General features: G+C 37.8%; 1 protein-coding gene across 7 annotated transcripts in view; it reads left to right on the forward strand.

The window, feature by feature from the left end:
* LOC126827520 (dystroglycan 1) overlaps positions 1-27,445 on the forward strand; it is a 108,924-nt gene that overhangs the window by 58,758 nt on the left and 22,721 nt on the right. The window contains exon 1 of one of the 7 annotated variants that reach the window (XM_050556951.2): positions 2,194-3,048. The exons of 4 other annotated variants lie outside the window; for them this stretch is intronic. The gene's annotated coding sequence lies outside the window, so the exon portion shown is untranslated. Of the gene's footprint in view, positions 1-2,193; positions 3,049-7,444; positions 7,611-26,302; positions 26,427-27,445 lie in introns of those variants that run through there. 2 more of the 7 variants (XM_050556952.2, XM_050556953.2) reach the window with 2 other exon arrangements.

The following is a 27,445-nucleotide window of genomic DNA, read 5'->3' on the forward strand; positions in this document are numbered from 1 at the left end:
ATATGCACTTCATGTCAGAGAGGGAGAGGGGGGGGGAAAAGAAACCGAGAAAAGAAACCCATGAGGTTGAACAGGCTACTGTACTGCTTGTGACGTACAACCAGGGAATCGAAACCACACCAGTTGACTCAATGACAGACCTTATGATACAGCACACACACACCTATAACTTATAGTGCAACTGCTGTGCATGCGCTAACCATTCGGCCATCCACCCCCTCAATAGGACTCTTCTCGTTCAGCTTAAGAGGGAGGGAGGGAGGATAGTGGAGTAACACTAGCAGAAAAGTAGGATGTTAAACCTCATTTTATTTCTCTGGCTTCCTTCCACTTCTAAAGATCTCTACTCCAGTGTAGTTATGGTGCCCCTCCACCCCCTCCACTCCTTCCACCCCTCTATCACTTCCTATAATAGTAAGCGGAGATATGACTGAAGTAGGAATGTGATATGTTTTGGCCTGACCCAGAGTTGAGAGAGTAAATATTGATCCCCGGCAAGTCATAACTGGACATATATTGACCGACAGCTCCAGCCAACTGGACATTGAACAATTTTCTACTGTATTAAAAGACAATCAATTATACACACTTGACCATTTTCTACTACAAGCATTGACTCAACAGACTTGAAACCTAGTGAATAGGTTACTGATGGAGCTTATTCCTTATAGCTTACCTTAGTTAAACCCCATTTCGCTCACTTTGGTGGTAACATGTGTAGTCCTGAAATGATCTGGTTTGTGTCAAGTGGATGTTAAACCCCATCTATTTCTCTCTCCCCCCCCCCTCTCTCTCTCTAGTGGGGATGAGTCAGTCTAGTTTGTGTCAAGTGGATGTTAAACCCCATCTCTCTCTCTTTAGTGGGAATGAGTCAAGTGGTATAAAATGATTAGTCCCGAAATGACCTAGTTTGTGTCAAGTTGACGTTAAACCCCATACCTCTCTTCCTCATACAAAGTAAAGTGGAAAATTTTCATTCGAAAACTTGCTTTTGTGTAGACGTCATTAGCATTGATAGTGGGGTGGACCGCGGGACCCGGAGAAAATCAATGAGTTTAGACAAGCGACTCTTGTTATGTACAAGGCTGGGATTGAAATCATACCTTAACAGACCTTATGATCTAAAGTTTTTACACTTTCCCCAAAATGAAATAAAATGAAATGGGGTTTAGCGTCCTATTGTTTTGCTCCAAACTGGGCTAATGAAAAGATGGGCCTACGCCATACAGTGTTCTATGAGGGAAATTTTGTCCGGACAGCGGCACTACGGCTTACTCTTATATCAAATTCCAACTGTCAAGGGATCTTTTACGTGCACGCCAATGTGTACACATGACCTCGGTTTTTCGTCTCATCCAAATGACTAGACAGCTGTCCTGTATTACTGACACAGGGGAACCGCGGCGAAAAATCTGGGTGAACTTTCTCGGCCAATGCAGGGATCAAACACCCGACCTCCAGGCTAGCCAGTCAGTGTCTTACCCACTTAGCCACCTTGACCCCCTCTTTCCCCAAAACCTCTCTTATCGTTAAAGGATGTTATGCATAAGGTGGAACATATTTTTACTCTTTTTAACAAGAGTACCTGATATCACTTCTTATTTAGTGATAAACTTTTTTCATAAAAGGGGTGGGGGACGGCTGAATGATTAGCATGTGCGTGCTGTATCATAAAGTCTGTCATTGAGTCAACTAGTGTGGTTTCGAATCCCCGGTTGTACGTGACAAGGAGTAGGGTCGCGTGTCCAACCGCGTGGGTTTTCTTCGGGTCCTCCGGTTTCCTCCCACGGCTACAGACCCCTGTTAAACCATATGTTAGTCCCAAAATGACCTAATTTGTGTCAAGTGGAGGTTAAACCCCATCTCTCTCTCTCTCTCTCTCTCTCTCTCTCTCATTTCTGATATAGTGATTAACTTTTTTCGTAAAAATACAAATATTGCATGATATGTAAATCAAATCCAAATTAAAAATGTTATAAAAGAAAATTATTGCAAGTTTTTTTAGATTTCTTTTAAAGTTGTGTGTAAAATCAGTTATTAACATGTGATATTCATAAAAAATTTTAAAAAAGAGAATCTGTTAATCTGCATGTGACACATTGTGACACGAGTATGAATTTAATTAAATCATAGCATAATTAACAATTAGGGTCATGGGAAATGTTTAAATTAGCATGTGACACGGGTACGATATGAAATAAATCATAGCATATTAATATACGAGGGTCAAGGGAAATGTTTAAATATAGTAACACATGGTAAAATTATCGAACACATGGTCCCGTATATCTCTACACACATGGTAAACATTGACCAACAACAGCAGACGGTCGTCCAGTCGCCAGCGGAAAAACTCGGCAGTCTTACTCATCGGCTTTACAACAAGGGGTTGATCAGTCCACTCTTAAATCTGTGGGGATTAGGCCATTGTTTGATTGGTCGTTGGGCATTTCTTTTCCATTGTCCAGTTGGTCAGTGGCCTCTCAGTTTCAACTCTGCTGGACACCTTTGTGAAGTTTCCTGTGAACTATGAATGGCTTTCGCTGCCTGGTTGGAGATTTCTAAATGATATTATATCTCTGAGTGTGTGTGGGGGTGATATGAAGTCGTGGTTGAGGTAATTGTGAACAGGGTGTATAAAACGGACTCGATATTTGATATGTTTGGTATTTTTATATTCCGATAATAACAGACTACATACACATGTATTATTTGATCAATGAGATTCTGATAGCTATTGTTGTGAACGGAAAAGAATAAAAGAATACAACTTGATGTGAATTTTTATTGATGGAAAATAGAGATTCTGGTTTTTTATGGGTCTCGAGTGAAGGATTTGTAAACTTGTTCTGTTTGAGACTGTCGAAGTACATGGACTTGATTTTTAAAAAAAAAACAAGATTTGTTCAGTTGTGTTATAGGATTTGTGAGGTCAGTGAAAATTAAATGTTAAGACTAAGAGAGGAAAAAGAAGATCATTCGTTGTTTAAAAGATTATTACATTGTTGCGAAAGATTTATAAAATAAATATTCAGCAGATCTCTTGCGGTAAGTTCACTTAAACTACTAAGTTTTGTTGTCCCTCTAATTTAGAGGATTTTTATGCTTTTTGTCTTTATTTTGTTATGCAGTTTCCCTTAAAAAGAGGGGGTTTGGATGGCACTGTATCAGAAGGTCTGTCAATGAGTCAATTAAACTGGCGTGGTTTTGATTCCCTGGTTGTAGGTGACAAGGAGTAGGGTCGCCAGTTCAGCCTCATGGGTTTTCACTGGGTCCTTTGGTTTTCTCCTACTGCTAAAGATCCCTACAGGCAAACCATATGTTAGTCCCGAAATGACCTAGTTTGTATCGAGTGGATGTTAACCCCATTTCTCTCTTTCTCTCTCTCCACTGTTCAGGCAAAATTTCATCATTAGCCCAGTACTATCTTAAACCTCATTCCACTCACCTCTTTGTGTTATCATTGGTGGAGAAAGTTCATTTGGATTTTCTGGCAGGCATGGTTTCCCCTTGTCAGTGGTGCAGAAAGGAGGGGCTGACAAGGACAGCTGTCTAGTAGTTTGGATTGGATGAAAAACCAAGGTTCCGTATATACATTGGCGTGCATGTAAAAGATCCTTAGCCATAGTGCCGCTGCCTGGGCAAAATTTCCTTCATAGTACACTGTATGGCATATGCCCGTTGTCATTAGTCCAATACTACTATGTTAAACGTGATTCCAGTCACCTCTTTGTGTTATCAGAGACACCATAGAACTGTTAATGTATTCAGGAGGAAACCTTGAAGTGTTAAAGAAACGTGTTTATGAATGTGACAGATGATAAGTAGGAGTATAGTCCAACACTTCAACTCCATGCCACCTAATGTACCTCTTGATGTCCATTAATGACTAGCTGATAAAATTCTTCTTTTATATTCTCTATAGATCAGGGGGGGTGGATGGCTGAATGATTAGCGTGCGTGCGCGCGCTGTATCATAAAGTCTGTCATTGAGTCGACTGGCGTGGTTTCGAATCCCCGGTTGTACGTGACAAGGAGTAGGGTCGCCTGTCCAACCTCATGGGTTTTCTCCGGGTCCTCCGGTTTCACTGCTAAAGACCCCTACGCGCAAACAAATTATGTAAATAAGATTAAACCATATGTTAGTCCCGAAATGACCTAGTTTGTGTTGAGTGGACGTTAAACCCCATTTCTCTGTCTCTCTCTCTATAGATCAAGTAAACATTAATGTTTCAAATCTGTGAGCTGAATGGTTAGCGTGTACACATTGTATCATGAGGTCTGTCATCGAGTCAACTGGCGTGGTTTCGATTCCCCTGTTATACGTGAAGACCCCTAGGCGCTAGTGAATTATGACCTAGTTTGTGTTGAGTGGACGTTAAGCCCCATTTTTCTCTTATGGGATGTAAATGCAAGCCTTTGTGGTCATTATGTACCCATTCTCCCGCACCCCACCCACCTTAATGTTTCAAACCTGCGAAAAATTCTTTGTGAACAAATCTTTCGTTATTTTACACTTTTGTTATTGTAGGAAAATGTCCGGTTGTATTTACTTCTTATTGGTCACAGTTTACTGAATTTTCGACAAAAAAAAAGAAAAATTCACTAAACAATCTTTCATTATTTTACACTTCTAGAGGAAAAGGATTGCTTGTATTTTTCATTGTTATCAATGTCAGTTTACTATTGTCTGTGATATCTCCCAAGATGGAAGTGGACATTAAACCGCAAGAAACGAATGAACAGTTTATTGAATTTACTACCATAAAAAATTTGCTTAAGGCCACTGGGGTAGGGTAGGGTGGGGTAGATGGTCGAATGGTTAACGTGTGCATGCTGTGTCATACGGTCTGTCATTGAGTCAACTGGTGTGGTTTCGATTCCCCGGTTGTACGTGACAAGGAGTAGGGTCGCCTGCCCAACCTCGTGGGTTTTCTTCCGGTCCCCGTCTTCTTTAGCCCAGTCGGAGCAGAATAGTAGGATGTTAAATCCCATTTCATTTTATTTTCTTCCAGCCCAACGATTTCTTCCTATTGCTAAAGACCCATTTCTTTCTCTTACTTGATGCAGAGAAGTAGAACGTTAAACCTTATTTTATTTCATTTCGAAAAGAGACCCGAGTTAATGATGATAAGTTTTCAGTAGATTTTTAATTAAGACGATTTTCTCTCATCAGGTAAACTGATTAAGAAAAATACTGTGACATATTGTATTCACATAATACAGACAATAAATTTCTCTTCAACTCTGGTGTGTCAGTTATTTTAAGACAAATTGACATTCTTTGTTTGAATATAATTTGTTGTAATAACAACGGGGTAGAATAGTTGCTATGCCAGTGAGTTTAAGTAGAGGGTATCTGTTACTGTCAGTTGTACTTATATACTGCTTACACTCATTGACTGACTGATGGCCATTTATCTGGCTTTTACATCTACTTGCTTTACCCCTCTGGGAGCCGGGTTGGCTCAATGTGTATTACACTGTATGGCGTATGCCCGGCTTTAAGCCCGCATCCGACCGTTTCTGCACGTAGCAGATCGTGGATTCAATCGGGACAATCCTATCGTAACGCATCGCACGACGGTGGAAACCTGCTATTACCTGTAACACATCGTGGAGAGTCTCAATTAGTCAAGTTTGTGACGAAAAAGTGAAAAGTTAAACCCTGTTTCATTTCAATCAGTTTTGGGGGTATATTATTAGAATATGATATAAACCTGTAGCATACAGCGGACAGTCTTGGTCATTGTATTATTAGAATATGATATAAACCTGTAGCATACAGCGGACAGTCTTGGTCATTGTATTATTAGAATATGATATGAACCTGTAGCATACAGCGGACAGTCTTGGTCATTGTATTATTAGAATATGATATGAACCTGTAGCATACAGCAGACAGTCTTGGTCATTGTATTATTAGAATATGATATGAACCCGTAGCATACAGCGGACAGTCTTGGTCATTGTATTATTAGAATATGATATGAACCTGTAGCATACAGTGGACAGTCTCGGTCAGTATATTAAGATTGATGACTGGCCTTGAGGATGCAGATACTGACACGACATTGTTTATAACCTGTTACCTGTAATTAACATTTACCTGTGTTGTTTACCTGAACTCTTAACTCCTTAAATTCTAGTAGCAATTTAAAGTATTTTAAATTCCAGTACCGGTTTACATTATTTTTAGTTTTGATAAACATGCCATACATGTAAAAAAAAAACTGATTGCACACTGATTGCAGTTGGAATGATTTTGAATTCTTTGCAAATTACAATATTGTTGAATTTCTTAAAGGAATATCAGGTCATAAATGTTCAATTCTGTTATAACTATATGTCCGATATGATGAATTGAAAATTGTCCTGGGATATTCTCATCCTCTGTAGATCGTTTGATGAGAGGGGAGGGGGGGGTGGATGGCTGAATGGTTAGCGTGTGCACGTTGTATCATTAAGTCTGTCATTGAGTCAACTGGCGTGGTTTCCATTCCCAGGTTGTACATGACAAGGAGTAAGGTCGCCTGTCCAATCTCGTAGGTTTTCTCCCAAATCTAATGACCCCTACTCGCAAGCAAATTATTGAAATAAAATTGAACCATATGTTAGTCCCGAAATGACCTTGTTTGTGTCGAGTGGGTGTTAAACCCCATCTCTCACTCTCTCTCCCTCTCTCACTCTCTCTCTCTCTCTCTCTCTCTCTCTTGATGGGCCTCTGGGTTCAGATTTCCCACTGTAAATATATTGATTTGGTTTTCTTATTAAAATCCCCTCCCCCATCTCATGTCTGTTGTGTTTTATACATATAGATATATTTGTACCATAGTACATGTAGCTGAACAGTGTACTTGTCCATTGTCTCCCCCTTCATCTCCCCCTCCCCCCCTTCATCTCTCCCAATCCCCCATTGCCTGCCTGATGTACATGTAGCTGAACAGTGTACTTTTCCATCCCCTCCCCCTTCATCTCTTCCCCCCACCCCTTCATCTCTCCCAATCCCCCATTGCCTGACTGATGTACATGTAGCTGAACAGTGTACTCTTCCATCCCCTCCCCCTTCATCTCTTCCCCCCCCCTTTCATCTCTCCACCCCCACCCCCCTTCATCTTTCCACCCCCCATGTCTGCCTGATGTACATATAGCTGAACAGTGTACTCTTCCATCCCCTCCCCCTCCATCTCTCCACCCGCCATCCCCCATTGCCTGCCTGATGTACATGTAGCTGAACAGTGTACTTGTTCAATCAGACCCCGCCCACCCTTTATCTGATGGTATTATATTAATATATTTTACTTAAGGCCTGTACGATGACTGTGTGTAGAGTATATGTTTTATGTTCCATGGTTTATCAATTTAGGTTAGTCATGATGTGATCAATAAATACCATTGACATTAGAACAAGTATGATATACCACAACTAATGCTAGACATTGGGACTACTTCTCTCTAAATCCTACTAGACACGTGTTACTGGTGTACTCTAATATATTTTATTTTTTTACCTGGAGCAAGTGTGATAGCTAGACGCAAGGCCTGGATATCTGCCATATTTAACTTCAATTTAATAACAATACTTCCACAGGACGTTATATAATTTTATGGTAAATTTCATATTTTAAAGACTAGATTTGTGCCAATTAAAAAATGGCTATCCATTGGATTTGACTATGTAACATACATTTCATATTCCTAGGTGGTCAGAATATATTGTCAATTTAGAATTTAAAAATCTATAGGCTGTTGGATTCAACTATTTCGAGTAAATTTCATATTTTTCTTTTAGAGGGCTAGATTTCTGCAGTTTCAAAATAAAACTTTACAAGGTTGTTTGATTGGGATATATGCTGTTTTAGAATTTAAGAATTAAAAAATGTTAGCCTGATTTCCCCTGCAATGAAAAAAGTACCTAGTCAATGAGTTGAGACTGAAAAAAATTAGGGGGGTTGGATGGCCGAATGGTTAGTGCGTGCACATTGTATCATAAAGTCTGTCATTGAGTCGACTGGCGTGGTTTTGATTCCCCGGTTGTACGTGACAAGGAGTTGGGTTGCCTGTCCAACCTCACAGGTTTTCTCTGGGTCCTCTGGTTTCCTCCCACTGCTAAAGACCCCTACGTGCAATCGAATTATTGAAATAAAGCTGAAACATATGTTATTCCCGAAATGACCTAGTTTGTGTCAAATGGACATTAAACCCCATTTCTCTCTCTCTCTCTCTCTTTCTCTCTCTCTCTCTCTCTCTGTGTTTGTCAGTTGGAATTTGACAGAAAAGTTGCTGCCTGGACAAAATGTCTCTCATGGCACACTGCATGGATTATGCCCATCTTCATTACCCCTGGTTAAACCTAATTTTAAAGCATCGCGTGGGTGCGAGGAGGAGGGGGCGAGTACTCTGTAATTAATACCATTGATCCCCATCTGCTAGTTGATAATAGGACTGATCTGTCTGGCTGGGTTGTTTTATTCCATCACAGTTTATCAGATTGAGTCAGCTTTAGAGAGTAAAATACGGAATAATTGTTTTACATGTCAATCATTGTCAGCAGAGCAATCATCACAGGTGAACATCGTAATTCAGGATTGATACCTTTTGGCTCGGTTTTGTCTGAATATCAGTTGGACCTTGATATTTTCAGTGTATTCCTACTTCCAGGGTGGGAATGTTACTGGAGTGGTGTGTCATAAAGATCATTGCGCGGGTTAATGTAATAAGACTGTCCTTGCTATTGCAACACTTGGTCTTAGACCTTTAACATATTCAGATTTTCTTTGATACAGTCACCAAGTAGCAATTAGGCAAAGGGGTGGGGGAATGGTATAAAAATTCTCCTTTCTAGGCCATAATAGCGCTGCTTGCACAAAACATCCCGTATAGCGTGTGCCCATCTTCATTAGTCGTTTCTGTGCAGAAAAGTTGGACATTAAACCCCCATTTCATTTCCTTTCCCGCTTCACTATCGATTATTGATGTTATTATTGACTATTTATTTCCGTCCTTCTACACAGGAGTGTGTTGTTTGAACGTTTGCGTGTGGACGGTTGTTTTTGTCACACGAGCGCTATTGATGTGTTGTTTATGCATTGATTAATGGAAAACTGGGTAACTTGGTACCCGTTAATTATTGATCAAGACTATAATTAGTTTTAGATAAGATTAACCAGTTATATTGAACTTAATGACTCCTTTCTATTTTGAAACGATTTTATTTTTTTTTATTTGTCAGATATTTGTGTTCAATTACGCATCCGTCTCTCAAATAAATAAATATCATGCTCGTCATGCATGTCACTTGTCTGGTTAAAGTCACTTAATGGCTTTTCAGAGATTTTGAAACCGTTTAACAAGGATGCTGTATGTTGATAAATTTTCCATCCATCATATCTATGTCTAGGGTCGGTTGTAGAAGATGCAGGGCCCAATTTGGGAGGCCCGAAGTTACAGGTTTTCTATACATTGTAGGATATGAATAACTTTAACTAGACCTATATTCATTTATATTTAAAGGTCACCGGAAAAGGTTAATAAATTTTTTAAATAATGCAAGTAATTATGTCAACATATCCTTTCCATAGGTATAACACGAACCCAAACGTCAATATTACCTGCAACAGGTAAATTTCAACGTTAGCAATTTCCGCCATTCTCCGTGGGTAGTCGTAACTTTCTGTAAATGTGACGTCATTTTAGTCCCTCTGCTCATATTCTAGTCTATATTTCTATGTGCAGAAGGACTAAAATGACGTCACGGATTGCTTATTGACGGAAAGTTCCGACTACCGACGGAGAACGGCGGAAATTACTAATGTTGAAATTTAACTGTTGCAGGTAATTTTGACATTCGGGCTCGGGTTATATTTATGGAAAGGATATGTTGACATAATTACTTGCATTATTTAAAAAAAAAATTGATGCTTTTCCGGTGACCTTTAAGGTCAACTATGGTTTACTTCACTATTAGTAATTGATTAATACATGAGCTGCGTAGGCCCCTTTCTAGCGCGGGGCCCAATTTGGGGAAATAGGTCAAATGTGTCAAAAACCAGCCCCTGTTGATACTGAAAGGAATTAAAACATATTTTGACTGAAAGTCCTTTTAGAAAATGAAATGAAATGAAATGGGGTTTAACGTCCTACTGTTTTGGTCCAAGTTGGGCTAATGAAGACGGGCATACGCCATACAGTGTGCTATGAGGGAAATTTTGCCCAGACAGCTGCACTACGGCCTACTCTTATATCAAATTCCAACTGTCAAGGGATCTTTTACGTGCACACTGGGGCCTCGGTTTTTCGTCCCATCCAAATGACTAGACAGCTGACAAGAGGGAACCACGCCGGAAAATCTGGATGAACTTTCTCGGCCAATGCAGGGATCGAACACCCGACCTCCAGGCTAGTGAGCCAGCGTCTTACTTAGCTACTGCGACCCCTGAAAGTCTTTTTAGATCTAGTTCAACTTTCACTGTATGGTAGTTTGTAAATAGTAGCTGGTAAGAGCTGGTTTAGCATCTCCTTCCACAGTAAAGATACAGCAGACGCAAGTTTGCAAAGGTACCATAAGATCATTCAAATAAGGATCACTCCCCCAATAAGTTAATTTTAACCTCAGCTTAATTCATTATTTCAATGATGACACAGGCACCAATAATTACATTGATTAGAGTACAAGCTGACTAGGATTCTGTGTTTTTATTAGATGGGTGTCTATTATTTTGATTTACTCCATACAAGTGGGCTGTCGGTGTTATAATAATAATTAAATAATGTTATTGTAAGAAAGTAGACATGATTGGAGATTGATAATGGATTAAGGTAGACCTAATTAAAGTTTTATACCTGAGTCAGGTACTTATAAAGAAACTGGGTGTGATTCCTATACCTGACTAGAAATACTGTCATTATTGTCTCCAACTGAGTCGAAGGTAATTAAATTAATGGATTAAGAGCTTGTCATTAATCCCCTATTGGCTATATTTGGGGTAAGAAATAGGGGTCAGGAACAGAATGGATTAAACAACCTTAAAAAGGTCAGTCAGTCAACATCAGTCTCTGCCGACTTCAATATTAATATTTTGAGATTTGAGTGGATTTATTTTGTAATTCATCACCAGTTTTAAACTATTCTACGTGCTAAAGATAATCTCAGAATACCATCACAGGTAAGGAAATTACATAAAAAAAAACTTATCGTATTATCAAATTACAGACCAGAAAATGTTGACGTCTTCCAATATTCTGAAATTTGATCCATATTCAGATGACTTATTCACAAAAACTTAAAACAAATATTTTAAGTATGCAGCATTTTAATTGACTTATATCTAAAATTTGTACCAGCTGTAGAAATTTGACCCCTCAACCTTTAATTATTTTAGTTTTGAGTTTTCATGAATATAGTTAGTGATTTTAAACCACATTAATATTCTGTCTGCCAGGTGTAATTAATACCTGTATTTTAATATTCCGTCTGCCATACCTGTAACATATCGTTACATGAGTTGTACCTAGATCTTACAAGAAATCAATTTAGCTTGACAAGTATCGTTTCTAGAGGAACCATAACTTACCAGTTACTAGAGAGAGAGATATATAGGTTTTAAGGACAAGGACAGCTGTCTAGTCATTCGGATGGGACAAAAAAAACAAGGTCCCGTGTATACATTGGCATGCACATATGCACGTAAAAGGTCCCTTGCCCTGGCAAAAGTTCCTTCATAACACATTGTATGGCGTATGCCCGTCTTTATTAGCTCAGTCGGAGCAGAACAGTAGGACGTTAAACCCCATTTCCTTTAATATCATTTCATAATTTGACTATAAATGAACCAGACCAAAAGTTTAAATACACAGGTTATATAATCAAATAAAATGGCTGATATTTTGAGTAGAATAAGACAGAGATCATAGATGAATAATTATATTATTTATACAATATAATGAGAATTTGGTCAATGTGTCAATCATTCTGGCACCAGCTGTCAATCATGAATAATAACCTCCAGAAGGTCAGACAAAAACATCAATGGAAGACAGACATTAACAATATGATATGACATACAGTTATTTCACTTTTCCTGCTTTAATAAAATTTGTTGAATTCTGTTGGAATTTGGCTCTGTAAATAAAATTCATTAAATTCGGTTTAAATTAAGTTTCCTCCCACTGCTAAAGACCCCTACGAATTATTAAAAATAAAATTGAAGCATATGTAAGACCGAAATGACCTATAGTTTGTGTTGTGTGGACCTTAAACCCCATCTCTCTCTCTGGGGGTTTGGATGGCTGAATGATTAGCTTGCGTGTGCTGTATCATCAAGTCTGTAATTGAATCGACTGGCGTGGTTTCGAATGACCGGTTGTAGGTGACAAAGAATAGGGTCGCCTATCCAGCCTCGTGGATTTACTCCGGGTCCTCCGGTTTCCTCCCACTGCTAAAAACCCCTACGTGCAAGCGAATTATGGAAATAAAATTGAACCATATGTTAGTCCCGAAATGACCTAGTTTGTGCCGAGTGGATGTTAAACCCCATCTCTCTCTCTCTTTCTCTCTCTCTCTCTCTCTCTCTCTCTCTCTCATAATATCTGTCATTAAGTCAAGTTGCATGGTTTTGATCCCCTGCACCGATTGGTATGCACATACAAAACCCTTGACAGTAGGTCATAGTCCAGGAAAATTTCCCTCATAGTACATAAGATGTTAAACCCCATTTCATTTATATGGAATGACAGTGGTTTATTGGTAAATACAGTAAATATTAAGATTATGTTTGATGATATTAATATGTCTAGAAGATATGATCTGATTAAAATGGAAGAACTTTAATTTCCCTGAAGGATCCTTGGCAGACTTTTAGACAGATCATTTGTCAGATTGTATGATACATATTCCATAAGCGCAATCTGAAATTGATGAGCATTTCAGGTTTTCCACTTAGTTGATTTTGAATTCTTTTTGAAATGTTAGCTGAAGAGACCCGGAAAATTTATTGACAACTGGTCTGAATTTTAAACTAAAAAATCATGACTGATTGATGAGTTGCTTCCAGTCCATAGTAGTGAAGATTATAGACAAGAAAATCGTGACAGACCGACTCGTTTCTATTTAAGGTCACAGACCAAAAAATCATAGCATTCCTAGTCTTTTTAGTGAAATCAGAGAGGATTAGAAGTTTGCTTGCTGGCCATCCTTCTGTCAGTCTATTGTGTTTGCCGAAGTTTTTTTTCAATTAAACTTTCAGATATTCAATTGAAATAAGTGACACTGCTGTGTATAATAGCATGGCCACAAATTGGTGCTGGATATTGCCACTACAGGCACGATACAATACGTATTGCGATTCAGGACCCAGTTTCTCGAAATCTTGGCTAAAGATAAAATCCAAATTTTGATTGGCTAAGCACTAAAATCAATCTAATATTATCCAATCAAATTTACTAAAATTTGGATTTTATCTGAGTTAAAATTTTGTGAAACCACCCCCCTGGTGCTACGTGGCGATTTGTATTGCAATTCATAACCAGGTCAATATTCAGGAAAGAAAACAAAAGGATAAATGAATAATTGATATTTTTAGTCCTGCCAATGTTAAAGAAATAAAACTGTCTTATAACACGATAAGGAGCAAACAATTTAAGAGTGTCAGTGTACAGATGGATAATGTGTGACATGGATAATTAAGAGTGAAAGGTTACTTATTGAAGCAAAAAATAAATATATTAAAAAAGAATCGTGATACATCGGTTCAGCGTCACGTGAATACGCCAATCTTGTTGCACGGATTCAACGATATACCGTGCTAGCATTAACACAAATCAAGTTCCATAGAATTTCATAAATTTTGTACCGAATTATGGCCCTTACAATCAATGAAATGTCTGGTATGTGTTTTCAATGTCTGCTTTCACTCAAAAAATATAGCATTCCATATTAGTTTTTTTCATTATTATGTTTCACATAATTTGTTGACAAATTCTTAAAATATTTTTTGTAAAATTCCATAGAAAAGTCATGAACTGTTAAATAAGTATATAGATAAGAGATTAGTAGACCAAGCATATAATTAACCTAAATAAAGGTCCAGTATGCCCTAGTTATTAGGTCTTATAGAAAAAAAATGAAAGCCGATAAGTTTCTGTTTGTTTAGCCTACATGTGGTAAGGTATTATTAAGCAGAAGTCAAGCTGACTCTTTCAAAATAGCTCATTTGATGTTTTAATCTCGGCTGTTTATTATCAGGTATTTGAGTAATCTTGAAATGGTTTGTCAGTCAGATTTATGATGAGAGAGAGATATGGGGTTTAATATTCACTCAACACAAACTAGATCATTTCGGGACTAACATGGTTCAATTTTATTTCAATAATTTGCTTGCGCGTAGGGGTCTTTAGCAGTGGGAGGAAACCGGAGGACCCGGAGAAAACCCATGAAGTTGGACAAGCAACCGTTCTCCTTGTCACGTACAACTGGGGAATCGAAACCAATAACAGACCTTATGATACAGCGCACGTGCTAACCATTCAACCCCCCCTCGCTCCTATTCATTGTAGTTTTATATCAGGGGCTTGACATTTAGTGGAGAAAGTTACAAGACTGTATGACCATTTAAAATGTCAACATGTAAAGAAAAAAATGTCTGAAACCCCATAAGTAGTCTTAATTGTAAAATTATAGGCATTTCTAATTTGAATAAAATATTTTAACAATGCTGTTTATTTGACCAAGTTTGTGACAAGTGGCAACATGCTGATTATCTTGTAAGGATGATTGAATTTAGTAATCTCAGTTATTTCACCCTTGGATGAAGACCACTGTTGTTCTAACTGAATAGGAACCCAAATACAAATAACAGTTAGTTTGACCTGTTGCTATGGAGTCATGCTGACCATAGAAAAATTATAAAAGCAGATCAAAATTAGTTATCAAAATGACCATTATTATTAAGAATTAAATTAGGTCATACAAAAGAATTAAAAGAACTTGTCATTTCATTCAATCTCCGTACAAATTGTCGAGTAGGACAGCTTTCAATGCAGAGAGAAAATAGTTAGGTCAAGAAAAGCCAGAAGGGCGAGTTGTTGTTCTAGATAAGAATGTGATACCAATTGGATGTTTGGGACAGATATTTAATAGGAATGAATTTTGTTGTACGCCCACAATGAAATGTGGTTGTATATTGTCGTTGCCCCTTTCCGTCTGTCCGTCCATCGTTTCCTTCCTCTGCTAAAGACCCCTACGCGCAAGCGAATTATTGAAATAAAATTAAACCATATGTTAGTCCCGAAATGACCTAGTTTGTGTTGAGTGGACGTTAAACCCCATTTCTCTCTCTCTCTCTTATACTCTTGCTTATCACAAAGAGTGACAAGGGGATTAAGATTTTAAATGAAATAAATGGGGTTTAATGTCCTAGTTGTCTTCACCAACCTGGTTAGTAAAGACAGGAATATTCCCTCTCTCTCTTTCCCTCTCTCTCTCTTGGGGCAGATATTTTCCTGAATTTAAAAGCAAACAACAAGAATTTTGGCCACACAAGCAATAAATTCATCAACTTTGGTATTTAATAGGAATGAGTTTTGTTTTGTTTATCGTGCGAAGGTCTTATTGCTTTCAGCAAGATTTACACCTTCATTTGACAAATTAATCAGGGAATTAGGTGGTTGAGTCGTCTAATGACTACACTTTAGATCATACGGTTCATACGATAAAGTTAAAAATGTTTAACGATCCCCAGGGTTTTTAAGCATCTGAGCGGGTTATAAATGTGACCAGTGTTAATTTTATAACAAGGTCTGATCATGTTGCAATGTGAAGCATTAGCATCACGGATTACTGACGATGTTAAAGTCAAGTCATTTTTGATGTTCAAATCTTTTCCCGTCCTGTCTGTTGAAAAAAAACCCCTAATTCTGTGGTATGCCATAGATTCATCTTTCTAGGCTAGCAGCATATAATTCATACGTTCACTTGACCTTTTCAAGAAACATGAATAAATTTCAACATCTTGTGGCATCCTCCCGTGAATAGAGGTTGAAATATTTGTGAACATTCTTCAGTGGTTTTGTGTTTCAATGATAACCACTGGAGGAATTGACTATGAATGAGGGTGTAAAAGGTAATTCTAGCCTTCTTGCTTAAATTCTTGTTAGGTCAGCTGTTTTATTTGAACAGGGCGAGACACTTGATGTCGTTATTTTATAACTTTTGAAGTGGTAACGATCAGTTTTCAGTGTGAAAAACACAACAGATGAATCATTCATACAAATAATAAAAAAGAAAAGATGTTAAAAGTTTTTGTGTTGATTTTTAGTTGAAGTTTGTGTAAATTGAGCGCTATAAATATTTATTTAGTTCTTTGGGATATAAAGATTAAGTTTATGATAATAATACGAGGATGTTGAATTAGAAGGTGAGGATTATAATTGAATTAAGTAAAGAATGTGGTATATTTACATGGTTTCATGTTTTTCTATTGTTTCATCAAGAGTTTGTAGATTACGACTTGTATGAATATGAAATACCAGACCATATATTAATTTTATCATGTATTAAATAATAGAATTTTGTGAATATCATTTCTTGTTCCATCAGGTGATTAAAGATTATTGCTTGAAGGATATGAAATACCAGGCCATAAATTAATTTTGTCATATATTAAATGATAGAATTTTGTGAATATCATTTCTTGTTTATTGACTTATTTAGCTATTATTGGTGACAGGAGTTGTGTTTATGGCAGAGAATTCATTACTGTTTTTTAGAACACATGGTATCTATTATTAGGGATGCACATAGCTGGTACTCTTGAGGAGATGGGTTAGCATTTTGTTTCCTCTCTCCTCCTCTGGCTCTCCCTTCTGCATTCATCCCCTCCCTTCCCTACTATCTCTCCTTCTCTCTTGTATTACATAAAATAATAAGGGAAAAAGAGAGAGAGAAATGGGGTTTAACATCCACCTGACACAAACTAGGTCAATTCGGGACTAACATGTGGTTCAATTTTATTTCAAGCAGTGGGAGGAAACCGGAGGACCTGGAGAAAACCCACGAGGTTAGACAGGTGACCCTACTCCTTGTCACGTACAACCGGGGAATCAAAACCACACCAGTTGACTCAATGACAGACCTTATGATACAGCGCTCACACACTAACCATTCGACCATCCAACCCCTCAAAATAATAAGGAATTATTTATGTTATTTATATCCCGTAAAACCCCAGGATGATAAAACATCTCCTAATATTATCATTTACTTGTTTAAATAATCCAAACATTTATCAGATTAGATACGAAAATATTTTATCTGATTTTAATCACTCCTGACAAATTACCTCCTCTCCCAATAAGATAACCATACCATTTACTCCCCAGGTGGTCACTACAGGGTCCTGGTCAGTCGAAACTGACCATTAGTTTAATGTTATTAACACTTTTATATCCATGGTCAATTTATTTGGTCTGTCAACATTAATTGTATCAGGAGATGTTTACTTGATGGACGGTTGAAAGTATCTTTAATTCAAGGTCTCGGACTTAAACTTTTACTTTCCTTCTCTTGGCCTCAGTCAATATTTAAATGGTTTGAAATGTAGAAGTTTTTTTTCAAAGATTTTATTTGAAAATATCGAAAATTAGATATGTTTTTTGAAAAATTTTATTTGAAAATATCAAAAATTGGATATAAAGTTTTTTCTATGAATTTATTGGAAAATGCAGAACATTTTAATAAAGAAGTTTTTTAAGTATTTTATTGGAATATATAGAAAATTTGATAAAATAGCTTGATCCAGGATTTTTAAAACTAATGTCCCACAAGGTGATGGAAGAGACTCGGCTGTGATGCATTTTATCATACCCCCACATGGAAATGTGGTCGTATATTGCCGTCGTCTGTGTGTTCTTCATGCACACTTTCTTGTGAACACTCTATAGACCACATTTGACTACCGGTACATGTCACCTCCTTGAATGGACCCAGTGGTTAGGGGAGTAGAATGGAACGATATCACTGGAGATACCAAGGATCTGGCTACATATATATATGGTAGGCTCATTTTGTAACAATCAAACAGATATAGTTGCAAATACAGGAGTGATTTATATATATACAAAAACATAAATCAATTATATACAAAAGCTCGTAAGCATTTTAATAGTTCCGACATTTTAGCCAGAGAACTTGGGATTATATACACATACAAACAAACTTCAATACCACACTTGGTCTAACGCCTGGACCGAACAGACCATTAGACATTCCTAATGTCTATTATTCTAAGATAAAAACTATTTAAATCGTGTTGGAATCCCCAGGTAGCCCAGACCAATCCAATATTTTATTTATTTCTGGTAAAGTAAAGGACCCATGGTGGTAGTTGGAATCAGGATAACGGTTTATTTATTATCATGATTTAGTGGTTGAAGGTATTTTGTTTAAATCATCTGTGAGAGAGAAAGTAGGTTTTAATACCTGGCAATGGGACTGGAATTCATGTTGGTATTCAGTTGGTTAATTGTTAAGGGAATGTTGTTTAGAAGATAGAAAGGATGATTGTTAAGGGAAGGTTGTTTAGAAAACAGGATGGATGATTGTTAAGGGAAGGTTGTTCAGAAAACAGGAAGGATGGTGGTTAAGGAAATGTTGTTTAGAAGACAGGAAATGAGGAAAAGGCAATATTAGATCTAATGTCTAATTTTTCACGATTTTAATCAACAATAAAATTTACTCAAATTATTTATTTAATATTCAATAAATAACAGGGAATCAAAATACCGATAGACTGCTTGACATTAATTGGACACAATAAAACAGTGTATAATGTAACTTATATAATAAGCGCAGGAGGACCACACTACACACAAGACAAAAATCTAAAAGATAAACCTGTGGACAAGACAGAATATAGACATTGTAAAAAATAAACAGATATCAAATCAAGCCCCGAGTTCACAAAGCATTCTCAGACTTAAGTTGAGAATTTGCTCAACTTTCAATCACTGTTTATGATAAAGATCTTTGATGCAGAAACACAAAACTTTGCACATAGTTTCATATCGATGTATTTGATACCTTAAAACAACAAAAGTTTTAGAAAGGGCTATATTTTAGTTAAAATAAGGTGAACAAGTTTGAGTAAATTCTCAACTTAAGTCTGAGAATGCTTTGTGAACTCGGGGCCAGGTGAATGGATATGTGGTTATAAGAAAGGTTTGAGACTGGGTACCATACTAAACTTTAACTGTCTGTCTAACATTAGCTCAGCTTGAGAACAGACACTAAGTTAGTTGACTGACATTTTTATAAGTCCTAAAGCAATGATTTTAGTGGAAAAACCCAAGTATATTTTGAGTATTTTGAGAAGTATATATTCTGCTTTCATTTAATAAAATTGGGAGGTTAGATGTGAACTGGAGCAGAACCACATTACAAATGTGAACTGGAGCAGAACCACATTACAAATGTGAACCGGAGCAGAACCACATTACAAATGTGAACCGGAGCAGAACCACATTACAAATGTGAACCGGAGTGGGACCACATTACAAATGTGAACCGGAGCAGAACCACATTACAAATGTGAACCGGAGCAGAACCACATTACAAATGTGAACCGGAGCAGAACCACATTACAAATGTGAACCGGAGCAGAACCACATTACAAATTTGAACCGGAGCAGAACCACATTACAAATGTGAACCGGAGCAGAACCACATTACAAATGTGAACCGGAGCAGGGACCACATTACAAATGTGAACCGGAGCAGAACCACATTACAAATGTGAACCGGAGCAGAACAACATTACAAATGTGAACCGGAGCAGAACCACATTACAAATGTGAACCGGAGCAGAACCACATTACAAATGTGAACCGGAGCAGAACCACATTACAAATGTGAACCGGAGCAGAACCACATTACAAATGTGAACCGGAGTGGGACCACATTACAAATGTGAACCGGAGCAGAACCACATTACAAATGTGAACTGGAGCAGAACCACATTACAAAACAGTATACTAATTGGAGGATATGGTGGCCATTTAGGGCAGAGATCTATTCTCGAAGTAGGGTAGATAGGTCTCTATGTGCAGAATGACTGGGTACATGGGAGAGAGACACACAAACTAGGTCATTTCGTGACTAACATATGGTTCAATTTTATTTCAATAATTCGCTTGCGCGTAGGGGTCTTTATCAGTGGAAGGAAACCAGAGGACCAGGAGAAAACCGTTTGGAAATTGACCCTATACAACCGGGGAATCGAAACCATGCCAGTTGACTTAATGACAGACCTTATGCTACAACCCGCCCACACGCTAACCATTCAGCCATCCAATCCCCCCTGGATATATGAGGGTGAGAGATAGAGAGGAGTAAATGATAATAATATGTCCAACAATAACAGAGTACAGAAAAAGATCTGGGTGTCATTATCAGCATTATATCTCTAGTCATTATAGATAACTATAGTCTGGTTGATCCGGTCTCTATTATTATCACTTTTAATCTTGTCTATCCTGGTGGTCTGTAAATACAGGTTATACCGGTGTCTTTAATCACAGTCCCTCCTGGTGGTGCCAGATAGGAAGTGTTTAACTTTCTCTTGTTTGTGTTTAGCCATTGTTTTACTTTAATTGACGTTAATGATGTTTATTGATGGTTCTAATCACATCACAGGGTGTCTCTTCACCAAGTGTATGTGACCTATGGGATGGTTTAATATAAATCGTTCAATACAGGTCCTGGAATGGGTTAGACTGAAAGTCCAGTAACTTACTGCTCGAAGGCGGGGTTGGGTGGCCAAATGGCGTTGCATCATGAAGGCGTCATTGAGTGGTTTCGATTCCCTGCTTGTACGTCCGTCATTGAGTCAACTGGCGTGGTTTCGATTCATGACAAGGAGTAGGGTCGCCTGTCCAACGTAGTGGGTTTTCTCTGTGTCCTCCGGTTTCCTCCCACTGCTAAAAATCAATATGCGCAAGCGGTTAATGAAAATAATATTAGTCCTGAAATGTTCTTACAAAGTTTCATTGTTATAACATCATAGAGTGTATGCTTCAAAAATATTCCTAGATGAAAGTCTCGGAATAATGGAAGTATTGAGACCAAGAATCCATTAAACCTTGTTGGTTATATTTATTTGTTAAAAAGGTGATACAGCCTGTCCAACCTCGTGGGTTTTCTCCGGGTCCTCCAGTTTCCTTCCACTGCACGCGAATTACTAAAATAAAATTGAACCATATGTTAGTCCCAAAATTAACTAGATTGTGTCGAGTGGACGTTACTCCCCCCTCTTTGTTTATTTAAAGATGTTAAGGTAGTGAATGTGTTGTTGATATAGTAGATGAGTGTTATGGTCAGTTGGTAAAACATGTTATATCCTGCTGGGTCTATCTCTTGTCTATAGTAGATCTGTTAGTACATCAGTTCATTAGGTACATCACCTTGATATTGATCCCAGATTACTGTCTATAGTACAACCTGGAGTTGTTTAACAGGTATATATAGCATGATAAAGGTAGGTATGTTTATTGAAAGCACATATGCACGTTCATTCCACGGTCTGTCTAATAATATATAAAACATTGGTGAGATTTCTTATGGTAGAGGGGGGTTGGATGGCCGAATGGTTAGCACGCACGTGCTGTATCATAAGGCCTGTCATTGAGTCAATTGGCGTGGTTTCGAATCCCCGGTTGTATGTGACAAGGAGTAGGGTCGCCTATCCAACCTCGTGGGTTTTCTCCGGGTCCTCCGGTTTCCTCCCACTGCTAAAGACCCCTACGCGCAAGCAAATTATTGAAATAAAATTATAACCATGTGTTAGTCCCGAAATGACCTAGTTTGTGTCGAGTGGACGTTAAACCCCATTTCTCTCTCTCTCTCTTATGGTAGACTAATCCCTGAGATTTAACACAAACCATGTAACGGTACCGGTACTATACTCATGTGTTTATATATGTTTATATTTAAAGCACACATGCACGTTCATTCCAGGGTCAAATATTGTTTGTCTAGCAATGAAACATTGATGAAATTTCTTATGGTAGACTAATTCTAGAGATTTAACATAAAACACATATAGGTACTGGTAGTATACTCATGTGTTTATATAGGTACTGGTAGTATACTCATGTGTTTATATACTCATGTGTTTATATATGTTTATAGCAAGCACACATGCACGTTCATATTCTCTGGTTGAATACATACGGTACTATTTCTGTTATGGTGGTGAGATTTCTTGTGGGGGTTGGGTGACCGAATGGTAAACGCATGCGCGTTTAATCACAAGGTCTATCATTAAGCCATACAGTGTGCTATAAGGGAAATTTTGACCTGACCACAGCGCTAAGACCTACTCTTATATCGAATTCCAACTGCCAATGGATCTTTTAGGTGCACACCAATAAGTACACAGGACTTTGGTTTTTTGTCCCATCCAAATGACTAGAATGGGAAGCCACATCAAAAAATTCCGACCATCACCGCGAGCAAACCTGCGACCTCCAGGCTAGCGAGCCAGCGTCCTACCCTCTTAGCCACCATGGCTTCCAGGAGAACAATAGGATGTTGAACCCCATTTCATTTCGTATCAGTTTTGTCTAGTAAAGATTCTGGTTGGAATAATCCATTGAATGCACAGCATCTGTAGATGTGGTATATGTTATTTAACCAGTATGGAGGTTGTTATTGTAGACATGTCAAGCACATGCGGGTATAAAATCCTACATGCTAGATATCACATGTTGTCCACTGTTGATTTAATTCATAGTTTTATTTCCTCTCTAGAAATAATTTCTCTTACTTTGTTGTTTTTGAAGGTTGAGTGTTTTATAACCTATTTTATCTTGGTACAGATGTCTTCCATACTTATGACGGAAATAACATGAAGGTTTAATGTCCTACGTTTGTGTATCAACTGGGCTAATGAATACAGGTATATGCCAGCCATGCAGTGTGGAATGCCTGTTCAGCCTCATTTACGCCTATTCGTTTTCTAATTCCAAACACCAAGGGTTGTTTTACAGAAACATCAATGTGTACACAGGACCTCAGGGGTCTTTAGCAGTTGTAGGACCCAGATAAAATCCACGAGGTTGGACAGGCGACCCTTCTCCTTGTCACGTACAACCAGGGAATCGAAACCATGCCAGTTGACTCAATGACAGGCCTTATGATACAAAACGCACATGCTAACCATTCAGACATCCAATCACCCACCAAAATTTGATTATAAGAGTAGGCTGTAGTCAAATTTCCCTCATAGCACACTGTATGGCGTTTGCCCGTCTTCATTAACCCAGTTGGAATAGAATAGTAGGCCGTTAAACTCCCTTTCATGTATAAAAGATAAATTGATTCTTAGTATTGTGGCCGATTTATCTAAATTATATCTAATCATTGGACCAGATAACAATAAATCGAAGGGCTTAGTTACAAAACAGTTTTATTATCAACATCAAAGCACTGAAGGTAATCAGTGGAAATAAAATATATCTATGCCTGATTGTTAATACACTGACTAGTATTACACCAATTAGGACACTGTAGATCGTAAGCTTGTTATATGTGGCTGTCTAATCTCATGGGTTTTCTCTTGATCTTCTTGTGTTCACCCACAATAAAACACCATATGTTAGTCCCAATATGACCTAATTGGTATTAATACCTTTCCCTCATATGTTAGTCACAAAATGACCTAGTTGGAATTAATACCTCTCCCTCATATGTTAGTCACAAAATGATCTAGTTGGAATTAATACCTCTCCTTCATATATGTTAGTCACAAAATGATCTAGTGCAAGCGAATTATTGAAATAAAATTAAATCATATGTTAGTCCCAAAATGACCTAGCTTGTGTCTAGTTGAGGTTAAACTCTCTCTCTCTCTCTCTCTCTCTCTCTCTCTCTTCTCTTCTCTCAATGAGTATATGTATGTATTGAGTGACAGTGTAGACATACAACCTAAGACTAGTCTAGATGATACAACAGTGTAATGGTTAGTTGTTTTGTTTGTTTATTTGTTGACAACTTGTTTTTATCCGTCTACAGAATATATTAAACCTATGTTAGACTTTATTTAACCTTCTACATCACACGTATTACTAGTTTATCTTCTTTCCTCGTAGGTTTTAGTACATAATCATCCTGATGTAAGAGCTCTCATTAGAACAAGTCATTTTTATACAATAATGTTTTAAACATTCATTATGCAAGAGCTAAATCCGTCTATTGCAGGCCTTTCTTTAGGCCTGAAATGTTATCTAAATTATTAATTAGACATTAATTAACCTATCCAGACCATAATCAACTCTTGATGGCATCGCTAGCCTGCGATCTTTACTGGATTATGAGCCGATTTACTGCATAACATTCCTTCACGATTTAACGATTAAATGGATAATCGAGACTATGCTGTTTATTGAACTGACTTTAGTTCTCGGTTCATAGTGGGTCAATTTGAAAGAAATTGCCTTTGCATTATCTAGTAGTGAGAACTGCCAACTCTTTATCGAATCTCCCATACGTATCTTTAAAATGTTTCTCACTATAACATAGACCATACCGATATGGTAACTTGTTAGGTAATTTGTTACTTCAGTATGCTTACATTCATATTTCTTGTAACATATAGCAGATCATGACTCATGCTGGCATTACACAATGGTTTCTCTGGGTTTTATTTCCTGATCGTTTTCAAATTTGAGTGAAGTCTGTATCACTACAGGCCCGGTACAACGCAGTGGACGCTTATAGTCCCCGGATCCATTCACTTAATCTGATATGTATCTTTGTTTGTGATTTCTGCGTACTGTGTCTTGTCCGTAGTTTTGTTTTGTGTAATTGTGTGTGGTGCAGTCCTCCTTCACTTACTATTAGTGTAGACAAAACAGATCCTGTGTCACATAGTTATTAGATATGAAAGTGTAATGAAATAGAAGTTTACCACACTACTTTTAAATAAGATTGAAAAATATGTTAGTCCTGAAATGACCTAGTTTGTGTGAGTGAAGGTTAAATCTCTCTCTCTCTCCTCTCTCTCTCTCTTGGGGGGTTGGATGGCCAAATGGTTAGCAGGTGCGCGCTGTATCATAAGGCCTGTCATTGAGTCAACTGGCGTGGTTCGATTCCTCGGTTGTACATGACAAGGAGTAGGGTCGCCTGTCCAACCTCGTGGGTTTTCTCCGGGTCCTCCAGTCTCCTCCCACTGCTAAAGACCCCTACTTGCCAGCGAATTATTGAAATAAAATTACCTAGTTTGTGTCGAGTGGACGTTAAACCCCATTTCTCTCTCTCAGATGTATGTGCCACATCAGTATATATTTGATAGATATCTGATGTATTTAAAACCTTTACAGTTAATAATAAAACTATTATATATACATATACAGCTATAATATCTACTCAATACTATTAATACCTATATAATATATAAAATCATTGAAGCATGAAGACGGTATATATTTATAGAAACGGGTACGAATAGTTTGTACAAGTCGAGGTCAAGTCAGAATTTTAACAAACAAGAGAACAAATTTGTAAGTGATCTTGTAATGTAAAGAAAATGTTATTGGTTAGTTAATAGCCACTGTCGGATAACTGCACACTATTAACCAGACAGAACAAACAATAGAAAATGAAATGAAATGGTGTTTAATATACTACTTTTCTGCAACGACTGGGCTAATGAAGATTGGCTTACGCCATACAGTGTGCTGTGAGGGACATATTGCCTAGGTCCTGCACCACAGACAAGGCGAACACTGTAAGTACAACTTTCTTGAGCCAACACTGGGCGCGAACACAAGTCTGTCTGATTAGCTATCCAGCGCCTTATTCCCTTAGCCACTGTGACTCCCGTCGACAATGGAGTAGGATCCACTGTGGCCCCCGCTGACAATGGAGTAGGATCCACTGTGGCCCCTGTCGACAATATAGTAGATTCCACTGTGGCCCCTGTCGACAATAGAGCAGGATCCACTGTGGTCCCCGACGACAAGGGAGTAGGATCCACTGAGAACTAATTCCTGATGGCGTATTGTTGAGTTCTTTTATTCTCACTGTGTTTCCAAAGTAATATTAAACAAAATGGAATAGAGTATTACGACGACACATCAGCTCCTGCCGAGCCATACGGTAATCACAACTTGTGTTATGCCAGTAATTTGGATGTTTGAATGAAAAGTACAAAGTGAGTCATCATCAGTTTATATGATGTATTAGAAATAATGTTAGACGCAGCGCCACGGTAACAGCTGCAGACTTGATCACTATATTATTATTGGACGAAGTGTGAGCTGGCTTTTTAACTCGATCTCCAGTTTTACTGACAAATCCAATCTGTAGTTGTTCTTGTGTCTTAGGATAAAAGAAGTCGGGGTGGATTTTAATGATACAAGCTTTATTTCAAAAGGTCTGCAACTTTTCTCAATTTAGATTACCTTAAAATTATTGACGTAAATCCTCAAATAGGTCGTTAAGGATTGCAGAAGGATTTGTGATTTTTAAAATTAATCTTATTGTGCATATAGTTTAGTTTAGATATCTTTAGCTTGATAAGTTCATGTTTTTTTGGGGGGTGGGGTTTGGGAGGGGGGGGAGGGGGTCCATGTTGTATATAAAAGTTTGAATCTGACAATGGACAAGACACCCACCATTTTAAAACTTGCATCATTTAAACAAATCTATTACGAACCGGATCAATGAAATATTTGTATGAAATTCATGATATGCAAATGGATTATATTAAATTTATTTAACAATATGTGCAAAATCAACCAACGTGTCAAAAATTGCAAAATCTTTTTTTTAATGATCTAACTTTGTATTAAAGATAACTGACAAGGACAGCTGTCTAGTTCTTCGGTTGATACGAAAAACCGAGGTCCCGTTTATATATTGGAATGCATGTAAAAGATCCCCTGGCAGTTGGAATTCGATATAAGTGTAGGCGATAGTGCCGCTGCCCGGGCAAAATTTCCCTCATATCACACTGTATGGTGTATGCCCGTCTTCTTTAGCCCAGTATAGGAGCAGAACAGTAGGACGTTAAACCCCATTTCATTTCATTTCATTGTATTAAAGATACATTCTTATGAAAGTATTTATCGGGTGGTTATTTCCAATAAAAGAATGGCAAATTTGGTATAAATGGAGAGTAGAGACGCCCAATCTTACTAGAAAAACATCCATGAGGAAAGCACTGGGCAAAAATATCACGGTATCACTAACTGGCAACCCAACAGCTTATTGTCCGCCAGCTTAACTTGATCAAATGGTTAGATGGGGAACATTGAGGGTTTTAAATGTACAAAAGACCCTTCAATATGTATGGCAAATGGACATAGTAAGTAACAACAAATATATTCTGAAAATATGTCCTCCCTCCATCAAAAAATTGATTTTTTTATATCTTGGGATTTTGAGAGGGAT

This window comes from Patella vulgata, chromosome 7, assembly GCF_932274485.2.
Source record: "Patella vulgata chromosome 7, xgPatVulg1.2, whole genome shotgun sequence".
NCBI lineage: Eukaryota > Metazoa > Mollusca > Gastropoda > Patellidae > Patella > Patella vulgata.